This window comes from Medicago sativa, chromosome 6, assembly GCF_051527215.1.
Source record: "Medicago sativa cultivar Bolivia chromosome 6, Bolivia_mono, whole genome shotgun sequence".
In the NCBI taxonomy this organism is placed as follows: Eukaryota; Viridiplantae; Streptophyta; class Magnoliopsida; order Fabales; family Fabaceae; genus Medicago; species Medicago sativa.
In genome coordinates, this window is record NC_140754.1 from 34,014,868 (window position 1) to 34,020,757 (window position 5,890).

Below are 5,890 nucleotides of genomic sequence, written 5' to 3' on the forward strand. Positions count from 1 at the left end.
CTCCTTTGTTTCGACATCTCCAAAAGCTATGCCGAATTCTTGGTTGCTTTCCTCTGATCCGATATAAGCAACCTTTTCTCTTTTGTAATGTTTCTGAGTTCTGGCTTTTTCAGCCTTTAGTCTTTCGACATGTCGAACTCTGTCGGCCAATTGGGCCATATCTCTCAAGTGTTGAGTGTCTAGTTTCTTCCTGATGGAATAATCTAGGCCGCCAATGGCCATTTCGACTAACTCATGTTCAGGCACTTGAGTGAAACATCTTGCCTTTAACAATCTGAATCTACTGAGATAATCATCAATGGATTCAATGGAGTTCCTCTTGACACTCGTCAATTCTTTTAGACTTATCTTAGATTGGCCCATGTAGAATTGTTCATGGAATAACCTTTCTAATTCAGTCCAACTTTGGATCGAATGCGGTGTAAGAGTAGTAAACCATGTGAAGGCATTCCTTGTTAGAGAATTTGGAAAGTATTTCAACCTCAAATTCACATCATTTGCTAGATCTCCTGCCTCCGTCAAATACCTTGCGATATGTTCGACAGTGGACTCGCTGGTATCTTCTGCAAACTTGGTGAACTTAGGAATTTTATAATCCCTAGGAACAATATTTGGCCTATGTAGGCCAATATTTAAACCATTTTGAGCCATTATATTTTCAACCAAATTGGCTATATTGTTATCTGCTCCTACGTTTTGTTGTTGGACATTCCGAACAACTTCATCGGCATTATCATTTTGATTTACTAAGATCCCCTCAAGTTGACCTTGAATTACTAGTTCGATTGGTTCGGGTTGAGGCACATGATTTGGCCTCTGAACCATTGGTTTAATCAACCGCAACAGTTGTTGATTTTGGATTTGTGTAATCGGTTGGTAAACCAATTATGGGGGTGCAAAGAAATCTGCTATCCTCCCCATTTGAGTGGTTAAGGCTTGGTAACTCCGGGTTGTGTCCCTTATTAAAGGATTAAACACAGTACCAATTTGTTGTGTTAACAAATTAACCATTTCGTGATTACTCTCATCCATTTGTTGTTTTAACAAATTCATCGAATATGTTGTCAACTGTGGTAGACTATTTTGTCCAAATATGCTAGGACTTAAGGGACTATGTGCATTGTGCATTGTGAACGGATTTGCTTGATCTGCAAAAGCAGACGCACTATTATGTACATTTGCCATCATTGAAGTTGGCATACCATACGATTGTTCCCTAAAAATGTTTTACATGTTTATACTTCGATCACCAAGCCTAGACCTGACTAACGAAGAACTTGAAATGTTGGTAGTTGAAGGAACACCAGCAGTGAATGGGGGTATAACGGTTCCTATTTCTGGTCGTGTCATTGGGACGGACGTAGAAACGGTTGAGGAAGCGGTTACTCCCATTTCCGTCGAAACTGGCATAGCCATAGTTGCCCCCACAGGGGTCGACACATTTAAATCTCCCAAAGGAGAGGTCGCTTGTAAAAGTTGTACTTGTGAAGATGATTGTGAAGAAGATGAACTGGCACGAGCCTTAGATTTACCAAATCTCAAATGAATACACAAACAACTTGGTGTTTTTAGCAATAATGTTACCAGGAAATAGTAACGAAATCCTAACAACGGATCTCTCAAGGAGATGGATTTTGAAAAAGTTTTTGAAAACGGTTTTTTGATCTTGAAAAAGTTTTTGAAAATCAATTGCACAAACTGGGTCCCACCGGGCGTGCCAATTTATTTGCCTGTGTTTTCGGCAAACGGGGGCTAGTTCTGATTATTACAAGCGAGATCGAACTAGAAATCTCAGGACACGTTGTGCAAAGGTTTTTTTTTTATCGAAAAAAGAGTTTGAAAAAAGGGCCACGAGATGCACTCAGGTTGCTTAAAGAGTAGGACAGGTTTAGAATCAAAAGGGCACTGTCTCTCGACAGGTTTGAGATTGCAGGCAAAGGAAATATAAAGTTAAATAAAACAAAGAAAAGGTAAAAAGTTTACGCACATAAACTCAAAGGAAAAGATAAAATGCATTGCATTAAAAATAAAGGTGGTCTACAAATCAGTTTACATACATTATTTATAACTGGTTTCCTTAGACGCCAGTAGTTTGAGTGTTGTAGAATTCTATAAATGATTTGTGGCCCATTTTCCGACTTGGAAACACTTATTTATACTAGAGACCTAACTAGCGAACCACTAACCCCATGATCAGTACTTCCTCCATCTTGGACAACCGCTTGTCCCCAGGTTCCCACCAAGGAAACTGTCTTTAAGCTTGAAACCGTGCTCTCCCGTCTTAAATGCTTGGCTTTGACGCAATCATTCTTTCAGCCTTGTTTTGTCGAGACTCTGACTATGCGCGGTAGGCTTGATGTCTTGTTGAAATCCTCCAATTGAAATGAAAAAGCCTACGATTCCTGCAAAGTTAAAGGTCAAACAAATATTGAACATATTAAATGAGCCTGTCGAAATTATAGGCTAACAACTGCATTTATTGTAGCCTGTCAAAAATACAGGCTAACACAGGTGCAGTTAGTCATCAGAGGGATAACCTTTAATCAACTAGGATAGTGAGACCCTGCACGTAATGTCGACTTTGCAATCAACAGGTGCAACTTGACGACCGATTAGGGTAGTAACATCCCACAGCTTCATCACCTAGATACTTCTCTTAGAATAACCAGATGCGACATGTATGTTAATTTAATATCCAAATAATAAATATGTGGGATTCGAATAATCCTCTAACCACTGTTATATTTCTGCAACCAAAAACAGGTAACTTGCTCTGTTGCAAATAGATAAAAATTGCAAATCACTTAACCCTTATCTCTTTTTTTATTGTCAAACTTAAAATAAGTAACCGAAGTTGTTTGGACGAAATGACAATCCCTGTGGATACGATACTCACTTATCGCTTTATTACTTGGTAAACGATTTGGTACACTTACCTAATCTGACCATCAACTTCCCATGCTCCTTCAACACATTTGCCAAGAATGTCTTGGGTCTGGCTTAATGGTCCTTATATTCTCGGGCTTTTATATGTTCTAGAACAAAAGGTGATCGTACTCTACTTTTTGAACTTGTGCATAAATACATATTCACTCGTTCGTGCATTATTCATACATATAAATTTTCCATGGTTCAAGAACATTTTTCCCTTTCCTATCATGAAAGGTTAAGTAATATTTAAGTTGGTTAAAAATTATGAATTCCCTTTCCTATTATGAAAGGTTAAAAAATATTTAAATTGGTTAAAAATTATGAATTCCTATGATTTACTTAGGAGACATTTTTTTAATGATACTTAAGAGACATTTAATAATATGATTCTTTTTTTTTTTTTGGAAGATATTTTTCACAAGTTATAAGTACGAATTTTTTAATTATTTTAGGAGATCGGTAGCTTTACACCTTATAAAATGATCAAATCTTGTTTTTGTTACAAAAAAAAGGGTAGAAAACATGGGTGCAGTTCTGAAATTTGTTTCAGCTATGGGTTTCTTTCTTTTCCTGTTTCTTGCTGCAAAGAACGTCGACGGTAATAAAATTCTTTGCCCTTCAAACTTTCTTGTTTACTTCGATTTTTATGTGAAATCCTTTTTCTCATTTTAGCAACATTTGTTTATTCTCTTTTTCATTACAGCATTTAATGGATGTACTACCGACAAAGATTGTATGTGGTATGGGACTATTTGTCCTTTGGTGTGTAAGGATTCTATGTGTATTTGTGAGGATGGTTGGGCAGGAGCGGAGCCACCTATTTGTGAGGATGGTTGGGCAGGAGCGGAGCAACCTTTTATTTTACCCTAATTACCTTATGTTTTTCTATATGAAGCCCCTCAGGGTATAAGCCTTGCACCTTCATTGCACCAAGTCTCTCTCTTCTATGCACCCAAAGACACAACTTTTGTCCCTGCCTACCGTCCAACATGCCTTTCGTTGTACTACATTGACAATCTATCTTTTCATTTTATTTGATATAATATTATTTAATATAGTTTACTCTTTAACTTTTCCAAAGTACATTAGTAGTGTTTTATTTAAAGTTAAATCATTCAAAATTATAGCATGGAACCCAGGTATTATCTCAAAACATGTCCAGCCCACTACACTAATGTGATTATTTCATCAATAGCTTCAAATTTAATATGTATATATATAGGATATATCATATGAGAATGATATTTTTATGTGAGAATGAATTTTCAGCCTTTAGATCAAGATTTAATGACTGAGATTAAAAGCTCTAATTAATTAACAATTTTGTCTTGCTGTAGCCTATCAGTATTACACTAATTACTAAGCTTCTCCCACTGTTGTAGTAGATGGGATTCGTTTGGGATTCTATTGACTCTCCTATGATAGGCTACATCAAGACATAATTGTTAATTAATTGGAGATTTTGATCTCAGCCATTAAATCTTGATCCAAATGCTGAAAATTCATTCTAACATTCTCACATATGAGTTTGTTAACTTAGACCAAAAAATATGAAGATCCAAATGCTGAAAATTTATTTGGACAAAAATATCATCCATCTTTATTATTTAAAATTAATAACTTGAGGGTTACTTTAGTAATTTTCATTAAAACATATTTGTTAACTTGCAACAATTTGCTAACTTAGACCCACATTTATTTTATAACAAATAGCTTGAGGGATACTTACTAAACTATGTAACACTCTGTTTACGTGTTTTTTTGGTAAACAATACGGGCTGGTTTTGATTATTGCAAGCAGGATCAAACCAGAAATCCTAGGACATGTTGTGTATTTGTTTTTAAGAAAATAGAGTTCGTGTTCATCAAGTTCATAGGTTTCTTTATGAATAACACGAGACCGAATGACATCTTTCGACAGAAAAAGGTTTTCAAATGAAAAGAAACGTAGTGAATGCAAAATAAAAAGCTAAAAGTTAAAAGTGCAAAACTTAAAGGAAAGATAAATTGCATTGCATTAAAATTAAAGGTTAATCGACAAATCCTTTACATACATTTTGTATAACTCTTTCCTCTCGAGCCTGTACTTCGACTGTTGTAGAATTTCTATATGTGATTTGTGACCCGTTTTCCTATGGAAAACTACTATTTATACATAGAAAAATAATTGGCAAAAGCCTAACTCCACGACCAGCACTTCTTCCATTTGGACAACCGCTTGTCTCCCACGTCTCCCTTGAGGAAACCGCTTCTATTTGAAATTCAAAATCTTCCCGCCTCAACCGTTATTGCTTGGCTTCGACAGTCTCACATTACTGACTCACGTCTTGTCGAACTTTAGAGCTTCTAGACACATTCGAGTTAAGTCCACATATCGTCGAACTCACTAAGTTTGAAGGGAAAGGCTTCAATTCTTGTTAAGGTAAAAGTCAACTAATGTTGATTGCATTAAATGAGCCTGTTGAAATTTCAGGCTAACAAATTGCCCCCCAGAAAATGACATTTTCTACTGAAGATTTTCAAAGGAGAATATTGGCATTTTTTTTAAAACTTCTAAGTATTTTCGAACATGACGTCATGGTAACCACGACTTTCAAGAGTAGTCTTTTTGGGAATTTCTTTGAGAAAATTTCTTAACTTCCCACTAACTCCAAGAAGATTAACTTCTCCTCCACATGCGTGATAGTTACTGCATATAGGAAACGAGGATTTTTAAAATGACATTTACCTTTTCCTCTATAAAAATCCTTTGTCTCATTCCTTTCATAAAACACCTTTCCATTTGCATTCTTCTATTCATGTTACAAAAAAGGAAAAACCTTTATGTGCAATGGATAAACTCCCACATTAACTCCTTATCACCATCACTGAAAAGGTTGATGCTTTCGGAGTCTGGGATCTTTTGAACTTCAGCATGACGTATCATCGCCAATTTGCTAAAAAGAAAGTGACGTTCAGA

At 35.9% G+C, this 5,890-nt stretch overlaps 2 long non-coding RNA genes across 2 annotated transcripts; one reads left to right on the forward strand and one right to left on the reverse strand.

Moving 5' to 3' along the window:
- Nucleotides 1-1,993: 1,993 nt before the first annotated feature.
- Nucleotides 1,994-3,085, reverse strand: LOC146914699 (uncharacterized). The gene is made up of 2 exons (XR_015014363.1): nucleotides 2,937-3,085; nucleotides 1,994-2,402 (listed from the first exon to the last, which is right to left on the reverse strand). It is a non-coding gene; the product is annotated as an uncharacterized LOC146914699 (long non-coding RNA).
- A 129-nt stretch (nucleotides 3,086-3,214) lies between these two features.
- LOC146914700 (uncharacterized) lies at nucleotides 3,215-4,001 on the forward strand. The gene is made up of 2 exons (XR_015014362.1): nucleotides 3,215-3,529; nucleotides 3,635-4,001. It is a non-coding gene; the product is annotated as an uncharacterized LOC146914700 (long non-coding RNA).
- The last annotated feature ends 1,889 nt before the right edge of the window (nucleotides 4,002-5,890 follow it).